Genomic DNA, 23,618 nt, shown 5'->3' with positions numbered 1-23,618 from the left:
CTGAGAATGATGAAGGCAATGAATGTACAAATGTGCTTTACACAATTGATGTATGTATGGATTGTGATAAGAGTTGTATGAGCCCCTAATAAATGATTAAAAAAATAAATTGAATTACCTCCACAGTAATGTGTGATCCCATCATGACTTCAGTGGAATCCTGGTTGCCTGTAAGGTAATCTTCCCTGTTATAAATCTTACTATTTTATCTATATATATTTTGAAAAACATGAATAAACATGAACATTTTTAGAATTCAAAAACAAAAAAAAAAGAAGAGAAAATATCTGCTCAATTCGATAATGAGGAACTGTTCAAGGTCGAGGTAGGAGAATGTAAGCACTTTCCTTAAATTGCATTAAGGTAGAACAATATAATAGATTTATTAAGTTCGTAAAATAATTATGGCCATTCATAATTCCAGTGTCTAATTTAAGTGAATTGCTATGAATGCTACTAATTTAAAGAGTCCTGGACGACTTGTTGCCCCTCCCCAAAGCCATTATTTTGGTCTTTGTGGGCCTAGAGCTGACCAACCTGAAACTGCACACGCCCTTCTCTATGCAGCTAGCTGTGGTCTTGATCACTGAGGTTTTAATCCATGAGAGGTCACTAAAAGCTCCGTATGAGATTTTCATATCCTTTACAACACGTTTTGCCTTGCGTTTCCTGGGTTAGAATTCATATCTGGAGGTAAGTTTACTTCAATCACTCAGACAAGGGTATATTCAAGACGCTGGCAGAATGACAGGGTGGAAGTGCATTGGAATACCCCGGGTTAACTTCATAGGGTAGAACCATCAGGCAAACCTGGCCTGCCCACTCTGTATTTTTACCACAAAGAGAAACAAGCTCTGTAGAATTTGGGTCATAGAATTTGCGGAATATTCTGTTAAAAAAATTTGCCTGTCTTTGTAGGGCTGACTGCTCTTTAATCACTCTTGAGTGAGAACTACTCAGGAGATGACCTTGACAGAGTATGAAGAGTGAAGTCAACAATTAATAAAGACATATTCTGTCCTCCCAGACTCTGTGGATATCTGGCCTGACGTGATGACGCCCGTCCTGCCACACACACAATGCCATGTCCAATGTCCATGTCCATGCCATTGATTGTGGTTTGTTCCTTTGTTCCTAGAATGAGCATTCCCATTCTTTGTCTGGCTTCTTCGGATCAATCTAATTCAGGAATCCTTCCTTGGAACACCAAGAAACTTGGACTTTCTCTTTAAGCCCTGTGTAGGTAACCTGTTTATAGGACTTTGTATAGTCTTTTTTCTACATATAGCATATCACATTTAAAAATCAATCTCCTCCAGTAGACTATAAATGTTTGTTGAGTCATTTGATTCAATTGTCTGTGGTTTCCTCTCCTCATCCTTAATATATAATAAGCTGTACACTTAGTTGAAGCAAAGCTCTGAACAATGGCAGAGGAAGAATTTTTTCTTCTAAGAGGATACAGGGGTGGTGGTGCTATTCTAAATTTTAGAGCTGTATAGGAGGATCTTAGTGAATATGTAAAAATTATTAATTGACAGATTATACACAGTAATGAAACTTTGAAGTGAATTTAAGTCCAGCATTGAAATAGTTGAATCATTATCTAAAATGAGAAGAGCTGTAAAAGAGATTTGCTGTCATCACTGAAATAAAAATCTGAAGAGGGTGGTGGGTTATTCTCTCATTTCCTAACTCAACAAAGACAGAGAACTTAATCAGGTTTGATCTTTCCAATCTGTTATTTATGTTCCTGCTCTTGATCAGAAATCAGACACCAAATGTCTTCAACCTGTGTGCCTAAGCATGCTTGCTCCAGCACACACACCCTGGACCAGGCTGTGTTCTCTACAGAAATAAAACTAGTGATTCTTATACATGGGTGTACATAGAAAGATATTTATAACAATAAATGACTTGCCCAGTTGTCGAAATAGAACAGTCTAGTCTAGTTCAAGGTCATGGGTCACATGGTGAGCAGAGGCTTCTCCTGACTTATATACCTTCAGGGCATCATGGTCCAGGAAGATGAACCATGAAGACCACAGGATGGTGGGTGCAGAGCCAAATTAAACAAAGATCATCTGTTCATTGATGGCTTTGGGGATCAAGAAGCCATATGGAAGCAGGTTAGAAACCAGATCCAACAGAAGTGACAAGTTTTCCTCAAATCAGCTTAAAAAAGAGCAGGCCTTACCTCTGAAGAGTTGTTTGTCCAATTACATCAAAGCCTCTAATTAAGGGGCCCCAGACAACCACAACTGCTGCTTGCTCAGTGGTGATTACCATATGTTGGATCTTGTCATGAGTTGGTTACATTGTGTTAGGTCACATCATGGGAAATTACTGTCAAACTGGCTTAGTCAAGTCGACACAAAACCTAATCATTATAGAAACCTTCCCAAGCACATCTTCGTCATGCACCTTGTTTTATATCTACACCATGTTCTCTTGCATCTAAAATTAGGATTCCAAGTTCAATGCCTGTGGTTCCGAGGGAACGGATAATCACTGTGGTGAAGTGAAGTTTCTTAATATGGCTCTTCTATGTGTGTCTGTGCAACTCCCACCAAATAATTGGGTGGGGCCCTGCAAAGAGGGTGTGTGAAAAAACACTAATAGCCCGTCCCCTGGCTCTGAGAATGAGCCAACAAAGAATGAGCAAGAACAAAGAGAACTCCACAGATGACCAAGGACAGGGAGCCACCAGGGAGCACATAGAAGATCGCCCTCTGGAGTGGCAGAAGCAAGATCACAGGCACCCGAAGCCAAGGCTGTGGCATGAGGACATTGGGCAGAACAAAGGACTCAGGCCAGAGACTCAGGCTGAGACCAGGAGACTATGAGATAGAACAGCACTGAGAATAAGAGAATGTGAAGAAGAGCAGGAGGCTGGATTCCTGCCTTTGAAGTAGAGGCCAAGGGATCACAGGCTTCGAGGCTTAGTACTGGAAGGAGACTTGACTGCCGGCTGAGGAAAGGTGTCTGTGTGCACCAAGGATGTATCTTTCCTGTTTCCCGATCCTGACTTGGAAGAACCTGTGAACTTTAATTGTGGGTATTGTCTGTGAATTACTTGTGGCCAATGCAAACAATTAGCCACCTGCGCAGAAAAGGGTAGTATTATGGGAGGGATGGGGAGAGACTAGCTTATAGAAGTATGGAGGAGTATGGACAGGTCTGACTTTGCCTCCTGGCAATAGGCCATGAGCTGCGGAGGATTTGGCTTCTTCTCCCTTAGGTAGCCAGAGTACGTCAGGTATGCCCCTGGCCCCCGTGCTATTTGTGCAATAACATAAATTTTATTAACGTTGTAAAGTCTCGTTCCCATAAGCCATCCTACTATTGGCTGACATTGCCCCTCAGATGTCCATCCCTAACCCAAGAAAAGGGGAAACAATTAAAAGATCCCTAAACGCTTAAAGACAATGGGGATTTGGCTAGATCTGGGGGGGAAATGGCATCATGTGGATAGCAGTGTTATTAGCCGCCATTAAATCTTCTCCATTTGATGGTGACTCCGTGTGCCCAGAGACCAACTACCCCATGCGGTGTCCAAGACTGTGACCTCTCCAGGTAAGATCTCCAGGACTTCCTTCGGTGGCACCTCTAAACAGGTTTGCACCTTCCCCTTTCAGTTAGTAGTCTAGTGCTAACCATTGTGAAACGAGGGAGTCCACTGATTATAAGAGAATGTTATCTTTTTAGATCGTGAGATGCCTTGTCCTGTCATTTTTTGGCATTGACAACTGTGCTTTCAGCCCTTTCCTGCACTAACATATTCTTTTGGGCTGCCATCAAGTTGGCATATACATGCCAACTTCTGACCTGTGTGTTACTCTTTATAGAGAGATTGTTAGGTCGTTCTTCTTAGTTCATCTTAGTAAGAAAGCTCCATTGAAACTTGTTCAGCAACACACAAACTTCCACTAACAGATGAATGGTGGCTGTGCTTGAGATATTATCTGGAATCAAATCGACCTCCCTCATGGAAGCTGAGAATTCTACCCAGGGACCGGCACTACTGTCCTATAGACCCTGACATTTTTAAATAAGTTTGCTGTTCAGGATAGAAAGAAGAGCCCTGGTGGCATAGTAGGTTACACATTGGACTGTTTATGAAAATGGTGGTAGTTCAAACCCACCAGCCACTCTGAGGGAGAAAGATGTATCCATCTTGCTTCCATAAAGACTCACAGCCTTTTCATTAACCACTGGAGACACTAGGGGACAGTTCTACTTGGCCCTATAGTTCTATAGCGTCAGTTCCATCAGTCAGAATAGACTGACTTAAGTTTGGGTCGCAGGTGTAATATCAGGGGATCTATGCTGAATTTACTAACTTTTTAGGATGGAGCTCTTGGATGCTGCTATTTTTTTTAATCATTTTATTAGGGGCTCATACAGCTCTTATCACAATCCATGCATACATCAATTGTGTAAAGCACATTTGTATATTCATTGTCCTCATCAAAGCCAGCTAAGCCCGTGGCATCAACTCCTCATTTCCCCCTCCCTCCACATTCCCCGCTCCTTCATGAGCCCTTAGTAATTTATAAATTATTATTTTGTCATATCTTGCCCTGTCCGACGTCTCCCTTCACCCACTTTTCTGTTGTCCATCCCCCAGGGAGGAGGTCACATGTAGATCCTTGTAATTGTTTCCCCCTTTCCAACCCACCCTCCCAGCATCGCCACTCACACCACTGGTCCTGAAGGGATCCATTTTGAGGCACAAACCATTCTGTGTTGGGAATTGGCCCTGCTTCTCACTCTACCTAGACTGGCCTTTGGCTCTACTTCGTCTCTGTGTCCCCAGTTTTCTGAAATGCAGAATGAATGCATTGCGCCAATCCCTTTGAGTCTGAGATTATTACCTTCTCCCCTGACTATAACTTTTGCTAATCTGAACATTTCATCCAAGACTTATAGCTCCATTCCCTTTCACAAGTGGCCCATGAATCTGAGTACACAAGGAGTGCTGGGGACCTAGTGGGTTATGAGTGGGGCCCCGCTTTTGAATGTACCAGTTGCTCGCTGGGACAAAGATGAGCCTTTCTGCTCCTGTCAAGTGTGACAGCCTTAGAAACCCAAAGGTGCACTTCAGCTTTGCCATATGGGGTCCCAGTGAGTTGATGGCAGTAGGCTGGTATCAAGTGCCCTCTGAATAATTTTATATTGCCAGTGCAAAATAGAATTCCCTAGGAAACCATGCCAACTGAAAACTGTACATGATAGGTTAAGTTCTAAGAGTAATTGCTGCCATGTGGTCTAAGCTTGTCAAGAACTCCTGGCTGCCTTCTCGAATCCATTGCCAATATTTCCACACGCACTTACAGTGACCCTTTGGGGAGAGGGGCTATATACACCGTTTATGGGAGCTGAAAGCCTCATCTTTCTCCTGGTGGGTTTAAACTGCTGATCTTGAGGTTAGAAACCCAACACACAATGGGCTACACTCCCAGAGTTCCTTGATGACTTCATTAGGCGATGCCAAAAAATAAAAATAAAAAAGCAAATTTATTTCAGTCAAGCCAATTCAAACTCCTGAGCAGCCATCTCTACAAGGACAGAGTGGAACTGCCTTACAGGCTCTCCAAGGCTGCAATCTGCCCAGAAAGAACTCTTAGGGTGCAGCGTTTAAGTGCGAGTAGGCTACCAGAAAGGCCGGCAGTTTGCACGTACCACCTGTTCTGTGGGAGAAAGATGAGATTGGCACTCATCCCTTAAAGGTTACAGAGGCTGTTCTGCTGGGTTCTGTAGGTCTGCTGCAAGATTGACTCAAGGAGCACAGGTTTGATGTGGAATTTTTGATCCTTAAGTAAGCAGACTGCCTATCTTCCTCCTGGCTAACTACAGCTGGGTTCAAACCAAGGATCTTTCTTTTAGCAGTGAAGAGTCTAACCTTCAAGCCAGGAGTGCTCTTCAAACTAGATTATATTGACTTTATTTTTCTCTCCTGTATTCTACATGGAGTTCAAGTTTGCATATGTAATTCAAAGGTGACATCTTTGCTAAAGAAAGGCTGCATTCTGTTCATTGATATGCAGATTGATGAATCTGCATGTCCTTTAGGAGTTTCAAGCTGTGGAATCAGCCAAAGGTCTGCAGAATATTAGGGCTATTCCGTCTTTTATGATTTGGAGGCTTTGATCTGCTCCCCACTAGTCATTCAATTGCATCTGTGAGACTTGGTTAACATGAAAAAGCTAAGCATGATCTCTGGTAAAGGGTTACAAAAGTAACGTCTTTAGCACCAACTAAAAGAGTTTTCTTTATCTGCTTGTAAGACAAGATCCCCTGTAACTATCTGGTGACTTACTTATTCAGTCATGTGTTCAGCAAATACTGAGTGAACACGTATTCTCACTGGTGCTAATGACCCAGCGGCTGCACTGAGGGCCTGGGAAGTAAGAGCAATTGGGAGGGTGCCACAGGACCAGGCAGTGTCTTCTTGTTTTTTCTTTACTAGCAGAGGTCACTCAATATGAGTGGGAATTGACTCAATGGTACCTGGCAACAACAGGAGGGATATCCATCCTTGTGCAGTAAGCATGGTTAATGCATTTGGTTACTTGAGGGAAGGTGGAGGTTAAAATCCACCTGGAAGCACCCCAGAAGAAAAGTCTGGAGATTAAGTGACAAAAATGAGTTATTGGAAACCCTGGGATTCACAGTTCTATTTTGACAAAGATGGAACTCCCATGAGTAGGAATTGACCCAATAGTAAATGGAAAATGGAATATGACATTGACCAAGAGCAAGGAAACCCAAATCACTGCTCTCATGGAATTTACAGTGTAGTTGAGATGGGGAGGTATGAAGCAAGCTATAAACAAACAATAAATAATAAAGACACAATTGTCAGATGCGTAGGTGAAGGAACAGAATGAAGAATGTGGCCATCTGAGAAGAAATGTAGATTGCAGGTGCAGATCTGCCCTGCAAGGAGCCCATCTGGAGGCTTCTTAGCAGCGGAGATGACTAGAGTCTAACTCACGTGCTTGCAGAGACCAGTCCCTGGAGAAGGAAATCATGATAAAGCAGAGAGTCAGCAAAAATAAGGAAGATCCTTAACTAGATGGAGTGCCTCAGTGCCTGCAATCATGGACTCAAGCATTCCAATTGTGAGCCTGGCCCAGGGTCGGGCCGTGCTTTGTTCGGTCGCACAGAAGGTTGCCATGAGTGGAAACAAATTCCAGACATCTAACAACAATCACAATTCAATGGAAACTCGTCGAGCACTGTGCCATTTGGGATGATGTGTATATGGAAAATAGAAACTCGTTCCTCTCTCATGTAATACAAAGCTGTTCTAGTAACTCTCTAGTCAAGAGGGCTTCCCCGCCAGCCCCCCACACCGGTAACCAGCACCAGTCATTACTGGTGCTGAAGTTCAAGGAATCATGCCCGACAGCCAGGAGGAAAGAATGAATAGCTCTCCTGGAAGTCACAAACAAGCTGACAGGAGAACCATGCTCCCTCATATGTCGGAGGGGATGCGCTTCAGCCAGTGGTGGTGACCAAATGTGTGGACAAAAGATAAAGAATGTACTTGTGGAATATTTTAACGGGAATGCACTAGATGTTTTAAATTTGGCCTGTCTACATTATGCATGCTTTTCAAAGTCAACATTTGTATATGTCTAATGATAAAATTTGTATGCTTCTAATTATAAAAAAATCAAATAAGAAAAAATGAAGCCTGGCCTCTCCTTCCAGAACAAAACATAGCTCCATTTCTTTAATTAAAAATGTCCCGAGCACACCCGTGCGGTGGTCCGCTGTCCCAGACAGGAGCCACTTTGGGCACTGCCTCTATTGTCTCCCAGCATGGAAAGCTTGATCGTGTCTATGCAATGTCAATGTCCCTCTCTTTAACATCTCTTTTTTGAGACTGGCAACCTATTAAATTGGTCATTTTCTCCTAAAATATGAAGGGGAGAAATAGAAGTTGGGTAGAAAGAACCATCCGATCTTATTCATACAATGAAAAGAATTAGTATATTAGCAGCCAATGCTGAAGACAGCAGAGAGAGGCAGCACCATGATGCGGCTGTGTCCCCATCTCCTTTCAGTGAGATTCGGAACAAAAACCTAAGCAGCAGCCAAGGAGTCGGTTCCAGTGGAGAGCTGCGACCCCATGCGCTTCAGAGGAGAGAAAGCACCACTGGGTTTCAGTGGCTGGTCTCCAGACCTGGCTTTCCAGGAGCCTCTGAAGACTCAAGGCCCCCAGGCTTCCAGCTTAGCAGCTGAGCAGAATGCATTCACCTTTGCCCACTCAGGAACCCTGCGGTGGCATTTGGATCATTGTTGGACTGCTAACTGCATGGTGAGTGCTCCAACCCACTAACACGAGAGAGACGAGGCTATCTGTCTGCTTGGGAACCCCATCTGGACTCACCATGATTCCGACTTGTCCAGATGGCAGTGGAGTGGGGCTTAAGTGAAATCCCCACTCCGTCTCACGGCCATTGAGTCCATTGTAACTCACAAGGGCCTCTGTGGGTTTCTGAGACTGTAACTGTTCATGGGAGTAGAAAGCCTCATCTTTCTCCTGAAGAGGGACTGGTGGTTTCCAACTGCTGACCTTGCGATGAACAGCCCGGTGTGTAACTCCCTAGCCACCAGGCCTCCTTTCAGTGAGATGCATGGCGCTTTAATTTCAGGTGTGCCGCATAGTGCTTTCCGGGCTGCTTCTCTTCTGTTATTAAATTGAGCTGTATGGGGTTTTGTAATATGTCCCTGCTCCTAGACCTAGAGACCACTGGGTGCTCTCAGCTGTTCCAGCTAATGTTCCAGAGGACTCCTCACCTCTGGGATGGATCCCAGGGCAGTCATTACTGTTTACAGTGTTTCTACTGTGACTAGAGACGCCATCACCTCTACTTTTGCTCACCGTGGCTATTTATGTTCATATTTGGTCCCGTACAAATCCACAGAGAGCAGAAAACGCTGAAAGTACACCTCATTTCCAGTACAATGCGCCCTACTGAAGCTTTCTGTAAAATCCCTCCCTGCTTGTAAAGTTGAGAACATCTTCTGTGAAATGCCTCTCATAAAATCCTCTTTATCGCTGTGGGTGAATGTTTTTATTGCATCTCTTGACTTTATGTGAGGAAATACTATCTTCTCAGCTTACTGTGGCTTAGAAAAAATTTCCACATCACTTAAAATCCCCCCAACCTCTGTTTTTAAAAACAAGTTGACTCTCAATGGGAAAAGAATATTTTGGCCCATGTCAAAATAAATTACAATTCATGTAATGATGGTGAGAAAATAATGTTTCTCTACCTGGAAGAAACCGGATCATACTTAAACCGGGAATTAAGGCCTAGCCATAAGCCAAGGAGTTCTTGGGTGGCACAAATGGTTAAGTGTTGGACTACTGCACATCAAATAGTTGGCAATTCAGACCTGCCCAGAGGCACCTCAACTAGAAAGCCTGACGAGCTGCTTCTGAAAGGTCACAGCCATGAAAATTCGGAGGAGTGGGTTTCTCCTCTGCGCCCGTAGAATTGCCATTAGTTGGAATTCACACAGTGGTGACTGACAACAATAGCAGTCCTGTGTCCCATCACCTTTCAGGAAGAGAAAACATGTTTCTGTCTTCAAAGAGAAATTTAGATGCTCAAAAAATGTCTTGGAGTGGCTACTAGGGGTTCATAGCAAAACCAAAGTTCAGTAGGATCTGTCAGTGTAATGCATTGTATTAATGAGAAGAGTCCAACCGGTCTCTCGTTAGAAGAAATGGAAGCTTGGCAAAGTTATAAGCGGAAAGAAAAGGAATGCAGGTCATCTCCGGAAACCCACCGGCATCCTGCTAACTGCCTTGTCTTCCAGATGCGGAAAGTGAACCCGAGTGAGAACCATGCCTTGCTTGAATCACAGGGTTCATCTGTGGCAGAGCAAGGTCTTGGCAGAAGGTCGACGAACACTTGAGAATGCATTATTTTCCATGCCTGTTTATGTCCCTTTTCTTTGGATAATTTTCAGATCTGTTTTGAAATAGGAAGGTTTGATGTGTTTTGAATATTGCTTTCTTTCCAACATAGCTTTGTTCTTATGTGACATGGATTTTGTTTTCATATCAGTACGCCTTTGAGTTCACTTTGCTTGTCCTTTGACTTTTTTTTACCCCAATCATCCCTTGTTTGCTCTTTTTCTAGAATTTTTACTATTCTTTTTTCCCTAGCTTTATTTCTCTTGCCCATGTTTCCAGTTACCTTGATTTAACTCTTTCTTTGCTTGATTCAATATTGCTGATTCTATTTCTTTTGCTTACTCTTGCTTGTGCTCAACTAATTCTTTAAATTCCACATTTTGTAAAATCATATTTTTGTCAAGTCTTCTTGTTCTTCCTTGACTTAGACACAATCCAATTTAAATTAAAATACAAGAAAACAACATTTATTATTAGCTTTTGTTTTCGTGCTTAATTGTATTCTCAACACACAAGTTAAAATCCCATTAACCTCTTATGTGCTGTATAATTCTGCTTTCAATGCACGTTTGTAACGTTCCTTTAGATTTCTGAGTACAGTTGTCTAGGTAGTGAGTGACCTTGCATGTTCACAGTGAGGCAACATCAACAGGCAACAAAAAAACCAATTTGTTTGTATGGAAGATTTGGACTCAGAATCTCAAAATCCACTGTCAACTTTAGATAGGTGATTGGTAACTTTAGATAGGTGATTGGTAACTTTAGATAGGTGATTGGTAACTTTAGATAGGCGATTGGTAACTTTAGATAGGCGATTGGTAACTTTAGATAGGCGATTGGTTACTTTAGATAGGTGATTGGTAACTTTAGGTAGGTGATTGGTAACTTTAGGTAGGTGATGAGACCTTGCCGCTGCTAGCTGGATTTCGTGTTAGGAAGACTGTTTAAAGGAGACATCCTCTCCTTGTCACTAACCCTTTCATCCTAGGACACAAGAACCATTTGGCTCATTTGAACAAGTAATTCCATGTATGGCAGAGGGCAGGAAGATGTCTGGAGACTTCTGGCAGGAGCACCTTTCAGTGGTCAAAGGGCTCCATTCTGATACCCTGGTATGTTGATCTGAATATTGACTCTGAAGAAAGCGGAGTCCAAGCTCTAGCAATAAAGGTCCCTGGGTTTTGAGATGAAGGTGGAAAGTTTGAGGGGGGTACTGAGAAGGTGCTAGGGAAAGGACTTGTCACAAGTCAACCTCCAGCTGAGAAATGGAAGAAAATTTGATTTAATGCTGACTCAGGACCTGACCAGAAGGCAAAGAGACACCTTAACACAAGGTGATCGGCAACTGCTCCTCTTTGGCCCGTTTAAGGAAAGATAGCATTGGCTAAATCTAGGCTATTTGTTCTCTCTCTCTCTCTCTCTCTCTCTCTCTCTCTCTCTCTCTCTCACACACACACACACACACAACTATTTCTATATTGCATTCCTACATGCACAGCTACTTTTTGTTGCAATAGGTATTTCTAAAATCCTTGAAATGAAAGCATTTTAGAATCCTTGCATTTGTTGAGCTGAAAAGACCACACCAGTGATCGGTGGCATATTTCAACGTGAGAGATTAGGTTTTAGATGGCAGCAATACCAGTCTCATTACCGGGGTTGCATTACGGTGGGGATATGTACTCCATTTGTTCAATGGATGCTTCTTTCCAGGTGTCCCCTGTGTACTTCCAGGTGTGTTGAGTGGGAGTGTGAAAGGGGAGAAAGACTGCTCTGCTTGAAGAATAATGGCTGAGATATGTGACAGACTGTCAATGACTGGAAACTTAGAAAAGGTATATTTATATAGGGATAAAGTATTGGTAAACAACATTTAATTCTCTAGTATTCTAAAATGGTTATCTGTCTGACATATTCATAGTGGATTAATTTATGCTTTTTATTTGGGCCCGGATGGATAAACTAAATAGAATTAGAATTATACAAGTAAATGTTATTTCAAATTCTCCAGTAGCAGGAAATAGCTTTATAACAAAATTACATAACAGCTGGTGCTGTTGCCAGCCACCAGAATAGTAATGTTTTCTTTTGGTTCCCTTGTAACTGCACAGGGCTATTCAGCTGTACTGTCTTCAAAGACTTTCAGCAAAAAAGGACAGAGCGAAAGGACAGTAGGCATATATAATACGTTGCAGTAAAAATGCAATCTATTATTCTCCTATGAAATCAACATGGCAAATACATTTTACTTCAGAAATGTACACAAATGAATACCAAATGCTATGCCAGCCTTCTCAAGCAGCAGTGTGCATCCAGATCACCTGTGAAACGTGCTTGCTGATGCAGAGACCCGTAGTCCACTTTCCTAATGAACTTTCAAAAGATGTTGATCCTGCTGATGCCTGAGACTTGGACTACTCTTTGGGAAGCAGAAGACCACGTGAATAATGGCGTTTGTCAAAACCAAACATTTAGTTCCACTTTTCCAGGAGAGTTGATTTTTTTTGTCAATCATGGGAGCTTATGATTTCTCTCAGTAGCTGAGGTTCACATAAAGTTCTCCTCTTCCCCAGTAGACTAAGAATTACCTCAATGTGATTATTTCTCATTCACTTTCGTTGCTTCTCCCATGGCGTTTCGCCTGAATTTGGATCCTATGAATTGCAGTTTATCCCCGCCCCCCCACTGAGTTAAATAAGCAGTTGTCAAACAGACTTGCCAGACATTAAACCTATTTTCATTTACACTAATTTAGCAAAACAGATACAATCACATAACATGTAGCGAACCTAACACCATGACATAACTGAACATATTTTTATTCCCACTCAACTGTTCGTCTGAAGCAGCTTTTCAGACACCAAGTGCGTAAACACCTGCCTATTTAAGTTCTAAGCACAGCGTAACTCTAAACATTCATGAGTCAGCTTCGGCAGTTTTGAGGTAAGGAAGAGAAAAATAGAAGTTTCACATGGGAACAGTGGGGGCTCTCGTTGCAGGGGAGGTAAAGTTGTCTTACAGCAGAAAAGAGGGAGTACTGTTCCATCCGATCATGACAGGGGGCTGCAAGGAACATCTTTAAGTTAGCCTGGTAAATGCTTCTTGCCTGAGGGGTGGTAGGAATTTTTAAAAAAGAATGAATGAGTGAATGAAGACAAAAGGTCTTGGAAACATCTTTCATTATCCTTGACATTTTTAAGATTTGAGACTTACATTTGCAGGCTGATACCTGGAGAAGCTAGCAAAGCAGATTACATTTTTAAAGATCTACTTAGATCCTTAGCACTTATGAACAGAGTTGGGGTTTTTTCCAGGGCAAAATGAAACGGAACCTTCTGTGTGCTAGATCAGATATCTTCTCAAAAGCCGATGCTGCAGCTGCTGTGGGAAGCATACAAAACAGAAAAGGCACAGCAGGGGTGGAACGAGAGCAAGTCCGGGGACTAGAGTTTCCAATCTCCTATCTTCTGGAACAGTCCTGCGGCCAGAAATTAAGTGGCAGATAAGGACAGAATGCACAAATTGCAAACATGCTGCTCTCCTTTCTTGTAGAGATGAAACTGCGCTGCACAGAGGCTCGCAGGAGGACTCCGTTCAAAGTAGTTTGAGCTACAGGCTGACAGCGCAGATTAAATCCATGTTGACATACACTAATCTCAGAGCGTGTACACCATTCCAAGAAATCATATACACATTTTCAAATCCTAGACTGGATGCTGAAATGAAAGATAGACATCGGTTTTCATTTCCAAGATATCAAAGCAAAGTTAAAACATCAACATCTCTTTTTTTTTGTGGATACTATTTATTTATTTATTTTAATCATTTTATTAGGGGCTCATAAAACTCTTAGCACAACCCATACATACATCAATTGTGTAAAGCACATTTATACATTCATTACCCTCATCATTCTCAAAGCATTTCCACTCCACTTAAGCCCCAGGCATTAGGTCCTCATTTCCCCCCTCCCTCCCCCCTCCCTCATGAGCCATTGATAATTTATAAATGATTATTTCGTCATCTCTTTTTACAAGTTATTGTGTAATGGTCAGTGACAGGATGGCTTTGCTCTGTTGTCCATGGAGCCCTGTGAATTGTAACTGTCTGTATGGAAATTGATAACAATCGGAACAACACCCTCTGAGATAGCCATTCTTCGATTCTGTGGATGATCGTTTAATATTCAGGGATCCACTTAGCTTAGTTTGTTGGTGAATTGAAAACAGCGAACATTGGAAGGCTTCAGACAATGTGAGAGTGTTGATAGTGATAACGCTAGGCTAGCCAACTCACACAGTGGAAGAGTTCAGTGCTAGCAATACGTAGGCCTTCCCTTGAAGAGTCAATAGAGGGAGGAGACAATTATGTAAATATACACTTGCGACATAGACATAATGAGATCTATAACTGCTGCATATGCAGGCTGCATGGGAAGCAAGGAAGATAATTAGCAACACATTAGGGTAGGCAAACAAATGGTAATATGAGAAAAATAATAGGTAGGAATTCACAAAATAAGAAGGCTGCCAATAAGCAAGCTATTTGCACATTTTCAAAGTATCTCCCTACAAACCTCTTAGAAGTTGCAAAGAGAAAAATGCAATGGAGATATCAAACAAAACTATGGAGAGTATTCAAATTACTTTCACTAATGAATGTAGAGAGGCATGAACTCACATTGAGTAGATTCGGACTCATAGTGCTCTGTAGAGCAGGGTAGATAGAACTGACCCTGTGAATTTTTGAGAGTGTAATGCTTTATGGGACAGAAAGCCCCATCTTTCTCCTCAGGAGTGCCTGGTGGTTTCGACCTGTCGACCTTGCCGTTAGCAGCCTAACATGCAACCAAGCGTGGTATCGTGAGGAATAGTAGCTATGTATGTGAGGGATACAGCGCCTGAAATGAATCACAAGGAAGCCTCAGCCTATTCCAAAGTTAGCAGGTTCTGTAAAATAACTTATCTTTGTTCTTCAAAATGTCAACGTTATGAAAGACAGAGTAAAGCCGAGGAATTGTTCCAGATTATAAAAACAGTAAAGAGGCATGGTGACTAGGTACGATATACAATCCTTGATTGAATTATGTATTGGAGCATGAAGGATGTTCTAAAGGACATCATTGGGACATTTGTCAGAATTGCATGGTGGAATGCACATTATTTGATATATAGTATGTATATTCCTGCACCAGTTACATAAGACAATATCCTTGATCTTAGTAGATAAGATCTTAGAAGAATCATAAAAGGGTAAAGGGTCATGATACTCTGTTCTCAAATGATTCTGGGGGAAATCGTTCTGGGAAATTGTAATATATCTGTAATAGCATCAAGTCCGATCCTAAGTCATGCAATGTAAAAATACATTTCAGATTCTCTCTCTCTTTTAAAGTAGAAAATTAAAGAATGAAAGTACTGAAAAAAAACCCCATAAAATATAGGTAGTAGTGGAGGGAGGAAGGCCTTTCTAAACAGTACATAAGAGAGGGCCAGTAGGGACTCAGTGGACAAATAGTTGGTCAGTTCCTTTCAATACTTTCTCTTCTCTGGATACCCAAAGAGTCTCCCTTTCTAAAGACCACTTTCTCCTTTCCTCTCTGGAGTTTTAATTTTGTGTTCACCTCCAATAGATTTGCCAATTCCATCTGCTTATTCCTAGAAGATTATAGATATCACCATCCCTGTCCTTAAAAATCCCACTGGATTCTAAAAAGCAACACATCCCAACCAATTCATTTTCTCCATGGTCCACTCCTCCGTAATCACAAGCGCATTTTATTACTCTTCGGAGTTTCTTACCTGGATTAATGATATCTGTTATTGATGGTTATTGAGGGAAACCAGGATGATCATCCACTCCTTCCTCCGAATCCCTGCCTTGTTCAACCACTTACCTCCTGGCCACTGGTGATTCCGTCTCTGCCAGCCCCCTTCTTTTTGTTTCCTTGTTCTCCCACCAATCTTGGTCTATTTCAAATCATAACTGTTCTTTCCCCTTACAGAAAGGTTTTATCTGTATTACGGTTTTAAAAGTAAATATTTCATAGTGTAAGATTGGTGAACATTATGTTAGGTTCTGTTCCAACTCCTTGACCTTGTGGACAACGGAAGAAAGCCCTGCCCAGCCCTGTGCCGCCCTCCCAAGGGTTTTTATGTTGGAGTTCATGGTTGGCGCCATGGGGGCGATCTAGTTTGTGAACATAAGGAAGGGTGAAAATGGCAGCCTTCTCGATATTTTTTGTATTAATTTAAAGAGGAATGGGTGGTCCATCACATGTCCATTATATTCCTCGTAAGGACTCATAAGGAGAAATGTCTTTGCTAATGAGTAGCTGCTTCCCCCGGAGACAACTTAATAATGTACTGAGAGAGAGAGAAGACACATGTTCTATTCATAGATTTACGACTGGCTCCCTTCAGTATTTCCGAGCTATTAATTTTCCCCTTTTGAAACCATCTTCAACAACACTTGAAGAACTTTTTCTTTTCTTATTTTTTAATGATTCTGCTTTCTGAGAGTTATAGTTCAATGATTCAGTTATAGTTCACTGTTTTGAATGCATTTTGGTTTGGGGTTCTGTTTCCTCCATCCAGTCCTTTAAATGGTACCATTTGAGCCTTTAAAATGGTAACAACTACTGTGGCCGTGGCACATACCACAAACAAATATGTAACTGTCATATACAAATACAATATCGATAATGGGTTTCTTTGATACCATTTGATGTACTCTTTCCAGAAGAAAAGAAAATTATGATTGCTATGAATTCCATTTCTTTTTATTTGTTTGTTTATTTACATAGTTTTATTGGAGGCTCTTACATCTCTTAGCACAATCCATACATTTATCCATTGTGTCAATCACATTTGCACATATGTCGCCATCAGCATTTTCAATTTTTTTTTTCTATTTGAGCACTTGATATCAGCTCGTTTCCCCCCTCCCTCCACTATCCACACTACCTCACGAACCCTCGATAAGTTATAGATTATTATTTTCATATCTTATATCATCCTCTGTTACCCTTCACCCACTTTTACATTATTCATCTCCCTGGAAGGAGGTTATATGTTGATTCTGGTGATCAATTCTCCCTTTCTTCCCCCAACCTTCCCCTAATCTGCCTGGTTTCTCTATTCTCATTGTTGGCCCTGAGGGGTTTATCTATCCTGGATTCCCTGTGTTGCGGGATTCCCTTTCTTTTTAATCTACTCAGTGTATCCTTTCAGTTATCTAGTTGCTTTGCTTGATTATTTGCATGTTCTTACACTGTGTGGTAGAAAGCATATTGAAATAGGATTCAATACCAAAGGATTTTGTGCCTTAGGAAAAACACTTAATTTGTCTGTGCCTGAGTATTCTGTTATATAAAATGAGTTGCCTTCCATCTCTAAAAGACTGTGTCTCTGAAAAAAACCCAAAATAATTAAAGGAGTGCTAACTATCATCTATTTTCCAGGACAAGAGCAGCAGTGGGACCAGAAATGGCCTGTCTGTGTCAGCGCCCACACTGGTTTATCTAAGCATCCCTGGGTGGTGGCAGCAATGGTTTTTAGTGGCTGAGTTGTACAGCTTGATGTTGGCACCATTAGGGATAATTTGTTTCATCGTGCATCCTATTTCCCAAGTCTCATTTTCTAAATTTTAAGGCATTTTTAATTTTTTGTCATAACTATATGATATTTTCTAAAATATCATTTGCTTCAAAATTAGAATTCTGTATGTGAAAGGAAACCTCTGTGGTCATTAATATGTAGAGAAAATTAGAAGAAAATCACACCCAGTCTACATTAAACACTTAGTATTCAAGTTATGGCAAACGTCAGAGTAGTAAATAAATAATACTAATATTACTATACTCTTTAAAAATGACCTATTTCAATGTTTACTATACAAGGAAGCTTTAAAAATTCCATGGAAGAGTTTTGTTATTTTTTAAATTCCATCACTCCAGGAATTTTTGGAAACAGCCTCATATGAGAGGAATTGAACAGCAAACTGCTAAGCAAGGCATGTATAGATGTTATTTCTCAAATGCACACAACGCTCAAGAATGCAGACCTAGTGAACAGTAAGGAGATGAAGAAAAGCTTACTGACTATCTAGTCAACAGTGAGGATGATAATGACATTTGAAGTAAGTGTAATATGCAGTTAACATCATAGTCCGTATATTATTTTAGAGTCCTATGTTCTATAGCCTCTCTCTCAATGCCGACCAAATTACTCAGCACCCCTTCCAATTAAAAAAAAACTTTTCAAGTATATCCCATAATCCAGGATAAAGTGTAGGCATATGTTTTTGCATTACCCTGCACCATTCCAGTAGCCAACCCCCATGTGGTCATATCTCCCACTTTGGGAAATGCTGCTTTATCTGAACTAAAAAATACCAAAAGACTTTAGGACTAAAGAAAAGCTAGTGTATTCCCAGTTTGGCTTGAAATAGCAAGCATTTCAATAATTCCTCTCAGTTACATTGCCCTTAATTAAGCCCTGAAGGATGAACATGATAGTGGGACAAGAAGAGAGTAAAAGGAAATAGAGGAAAGAACTAGAAGACAAAGGGCATTTATGGAGGTCTAAATACAGGCAGGTACATATGTAAATATATTTATATATGAAGATGGGGAAATAGATCTATGTACATGCATTTATAGGTTTAGCATTAAGGTAGTAGATGGACATTGTGCCTCCACTCAAGTACTCCCTCAATGCAAGAATACTTTGTTCTATTAAACTGGCATTCCATGATGCTCACCTTCTGGACACATCGCCGAAGACAAATGGGTGCATAAGTAAATGTGGTGAAGAAAGGTGATAGTGCCTGACTATCAAAAGATATAGCATCTGGGGTCTTAAAGGCTGGAAGATAAACAAGTGTTCATCTAGCTGAGAAACAACAAAGCCCACATGGAAGAAGCACACCAGCCTGTGTGATCATGAGGTGTTGATAGGATCACGTATCAGGTATCAGGCATCAAAGACCCAGAACAAAAAAATCATATCATTGTGAATGAGGCAGAGTGTGGAGGGAAAACCCAAAACCCATCTGTAGGCAACTGGCCACCCCTTAACAGAAGGGTCGCGGGGAGGAGATGAGCCAGTCAGGGTTTCACTGATGAAACGAAAAACTCTTTTCTAGTTCTTTAATGCTTCCCTGCCCCTGCCCTCCACTATCATGACCCCAATTCTACCTTACACATTCGCTAGACCAGAGCATGTACAGGGGTACAGATCAGAGCTGGAAACACAGGGAATTCAGGACAGATAAACCCCTCAGGACCAATATTGAGAGTAGCAATACCAGGAGGAGAAGGGGAAGGTTGGGTGGAAAGGGAGAACCGATCACAATGATCTACATATAACCCCCTCCCAGGGGGACAGACAACAGAGAAGTGGGAAAAGGGAGACATTGGTCAGTGTAAGACATGAAAAAATAATAATAATTTATAATTATCAAGAGTTCATAAATGACGCAGGGTGGGAGAGGGAGGGGGAAAGATGAGAAGCCGATACCAAGGGCTCAAGTGGAAAGAAAATGTTTTGAGAATGATGATGGCAACAAATGTACAAATGTGCTTGACACAATGGATGTATATGTAGATTGTGATGAGTAGTATGAGCCTCCAAGGAAATGATTTAAAAAAACAAACAAAACAAAAGAAATAGACAACTTGGCTGCTGTTGACCACAATTTAATAATTAAAAGATGTAATTCTCTTAATTACTTTAAAAATACTACAAATTTTATGATGAGTTAAGTAATTATAATAAAAGTAGGGAAAATAAGAAAATAACATTATCAGGCATGGTTTTACTGGTTTACCTAAAAAAAAAACCAAAATAGCTTTATACAGTTCTGAAGTTCAATCAACTGGCAGAATAAAATGCTTCAGACATGCGACAATGGACTGAAAATATTTCCACAGCAGTGAAGAACCAGTTTGTTTGCTTCTTCCAGTTTATAAAGGCATATAGGAGGCACACGTTTCATTTTCTAATTAGATCTTCCAATGAAAACATTCGTCACTCATTAGAAATTATTGAAAGAATGTCTACTACCTGCCAAGTGCTGTTCTCCAAGGCTGGAAATGGAACGTAAATCAAGTATGAGAGCTGCTCGTAACTAGCTTTACTCCTTTAGGACAAGAAAAGAAATCAGTCTAAATTGAACTAGTTTTGCTGAATGTAACTGGGATGGATGATTGTTGATTCATTATCATCTACAAGGCTGTATTTTCAAGATTTTAAAATTGAATGATCATATATTGCATAAAAAGTAAAAATTACAAATAGCGAGCACTGAGGTGAAGTTGAGTGCTTTTTGGTTGTATACTCTAAACAGGGAATATCAATACAAGATATGACCAACAAATTTCAGATTTTTCATTTTCAACTCAGCTGCATACAAATATTTACCATCTCCTATAAACCCTTTCTAAAATTTCCTGAAACAGGGGTAGGTGAATTTAGAAGTACCCCACCCAATTGAACTCTTGACTCATTGCCAATGAGTTGATGCCCACTCATAGTGACCCTGTAGGACAGGGTAGAGTTGGAAGAGCAAAATAAGAATTAAACATATTGTTTGTAGCTGTCTAAATTCCAGAAACCAAGCTCATCGCCATTTTGACTGATCTCGTCCCTGTAGAACAAAGTCAAACATCCTCTTGTGGAATAGTTTCCAACTGCTGCCCTTGCAGTGAGCAGCTCTGTGTGTCCCCCACTACACTACCAGGGCTCATTGGGGGGCTTCTAACCACAAGGTCAGCAGTTCGAAACCACCAGTCGCTTTTCAGGAAAACAGTTCTGAAGTTCAATCAACTGGCAGAATAAAATGCTTCAGACAGGCTTTCTACTTACATAAAGAGTTACAGTCTCTGAAACCCACAGGGGCCATTGTACCTTGTTCTACAGGGGCTTTATGAGTAGGTGGGGCCTCGAGGGCAGGGGGTTTGGTGTCTTGATATTCTACGTGTATAAGACCACAAACTGTGTCCCAACTCTGAGCTATCTGCACGAGTTGGGGGGTGTCTGAATCCAGAGTCACCGGTATTAGGTCAATTTACCTCTTTGAGCATTTTCCTCATGTTCATTAGCCTTCTACTTTACTAAATCTGATGCCTTCTTGAGATTTGCCCTTCAGGATGACACGTGCAATAAGTGAGTCAAAGTGTCATCCTCCGCGACATAGCAAGTATTCTACTTTGTTATATAACCAAAGGAATGAATGTTTAAAAAACAAAACAGAACAAAAACTCTAAAAAACAATATTCCTGTTAAGAAGATAGACTGTTTAAAGGAAAGATGAGTAAAATCATCTATAGTATATTTGTCAATGTTTTAAAATCCAATTAAATCTTTCCTCTGCGTTCTGAAAGTTAAATTGTTGAGCTGTTGTAATAAAACAAAACAAAAACAAAATACAGCACCTGGGCATTTTCAGACTGTACTTTCATTATGTAATATGTGTGGCATTAAATATATTTGCTTCTCTTTCATCTGTTAACAGAGCCCTCTCCCACTTCTTCCTCCTCCTTTTATTAAACGCTGTCAGATAAGCAGAGCCTAATTTTCAGGAAGTGTTGAACAATCAAACAGATATGAATTCAGTTTGGATCTTTGAAACCTCTCGAGTTTTAATACTAAAAACAAAGAAGGAAAAGAAAAAAAAAGACCAGTTCTTATGCAAATAATGTTTTCTGAGGCATTTTGGAATATGAACAATAACAGTAATCATAACCCAACCTGTTGCTTTCAAGTGGATTCTAATTCACAGCACCCTGGTAGGACAGGATAGAAGTCCCTATGGTTCCCTATAGTCCCCTTGTGTCACAGTAGCTTTCCAGTTGGCTTGGTAATAGCAAGGTCAGCAATTTTAACCCAATAGGTGCTCTGCGAAAGAAAGATGAGCCTTTCTACTCCTAGAAAGACTTACAACCCAAACAAAAGTTCAGTTCTGTCTTATCGGGCCCCTACAAGGTGCTCGAGTGCTCTGTTCTTCTATAGAGGGTCCCTTTCCTATAGGGAGCCTGTGAGTCAGAATGGACTCAATGGGTAGTAAGTTTGTTTTGTGTAGTTTTCTTTCTTTGATCCTCTTCCCAGAAGCAGACTGCTCTCCACTGGCGTGGACTGTGAGTTGAGACTGTGGGCTTCTGGTTAGCAGCTAAGCACTTAGACAGTCTGTCACCAGGGTCCCTAATAACAAACAAGCACATAGGAAATGAAGCATGATACAGCATTAGAGATAAGCAAACAACCCATTACCAGTCACATCCCAATGCCCAATACGTTTATCTTCTCCTGTTTGTTTTCCCATCTCATCTCTCCATTTGAATCGATTGTATGTCTCCAAAAGATTTAATATGTTTAATAATGTGGTTAACGTATCTCCAGCTAATGTAATTTTAGTTTAAGTGTTAAAGCAGAATCATAGCTTTCATAAGAATTATATATCCCATTTTTAAAACATGACAGTGCACTCTTTAAAAAGTTAAGTAAAATATATTAATTTAACTTTCAAAATATTAAATAATGTGACTTACATTATTTTAAGTATTTTATTTGTAGATATTGTATATTCAATTGCTGCGATTTAAATAATCTAACTACGTAGAATTCTATTTCTGATTGTCTGATACTATATCTTGGTCCCTATTAATATTTATATAACTCTATATATTTAGAGGTATTGGAACTGAATTTATTCAGACTTCTACAGATTATTTAAAATTAGCATTATTTATTTATTTATTTAAATTATTGTATTGAGGGCTCTTACAGCTCTTATCACAATACACACATGCATACATTGTGCCAAACACATTTGTACATTTGTTGACATCATCATTTTCAAAAAATTTTCTTCCTACTTGAGCCGTTGGTGTCAACTACTCATTTTTACCCACTCCCTCCCCATGAACCTTTGATCTTTTATAAGTTATTATTATTTTTTCATTCACCCACTGTTCTGTTGTTTGTCCCCCTGGGAGGGAGTTATATGTAGATCATTGTGATTGGTTCCCCCTTTCACCTCCCACCTTTCCCTTACCCTCCTGGTGTGGCTACTCTTATTTTTGGTCCTGGGGGATTTATCTGTCCTGGATTCCCTGTGTTTCCAGCTTTTATCTGTACCTGTGAACATCTTCTGGTCTAGCTGGATTTGTAAGGTAGAACTGGGATCATGATAGTGGGGGTGGGGTGGGGAGGAAGCATTAAAGAACTAGAGAAATATTGTATTGGGGCTATTCTGCACCCTGATTGAATCATCTCTTTCTTGGGACCCTTCTGTAAGGGGATGTCCGATTGTCCACACATGGGCTTTGGGTCACCACTCTTCACTCTCCCTCATTCACATTGATGATTTACTGGTCTGGGTCTTTGACGCCTTATACCTGATCCCGTCGACTCCTCGTGATCGCACAAGCTGGTGTTCTTCTTCCATGTGGGTTTTGATTCTCAGCTAGATGATCACTTGTTTATCTTCAAGCCTTTAAAACCCCAGGTGCTATATCTTTTGATAGCTTGGCACCATCCATCAGCTTTCTTCACCACATTTGGTATCCACCATTTTGTCTTCAGTGATCTTGTTGGGAAGGTGACTGTCATGGAATGCCAGGTTATTAGAACAAAGTGTTCTTGCTTTGTCGGAGTACTTGAGTAGAGGCCCA

At 40.8% G+C, this 23,618-nt stretch overlaps 1 protein-coding gene across 1 annotated transcript in view; it reads left to right on the top strand.

Moving 5' to 3' along the window:
• The window catches only part of NALF1 (NALCN channel auxiliary factor 1), a gene marked incomplete at its 5' end in the record, with an annotated part of 791,674 nt that overhangs the window by 299,235 nt on the left and 468,821 nt on the right, over positions 1 to 23,618 (top strand). The gene's annotated exons all lie outside the window — the stretch shown is intronic.

The sequence above is a fragment of the Echinops telfairi genome, unplaced genomic scaffold (genome assembly GCF_000313985.2).
Source record: "Echinops telfairi isolate 266 unplaced genomic scaffold, ASM31398v2 ScPeMD7_7467;HRSCAF=8505_1, whole genome shotgun sequence".
NCBI lineage: Eukaryota > Metazoa > Chordata > Mammalia > Afrosoricida > Tenrecidae > Echinops > Echinops telfairi.
The sequence above is the reverse complement of the archived record's forward strand: the minus strand, read 5'-3'. Positions and strand labels throughout refer to the sequence as shown.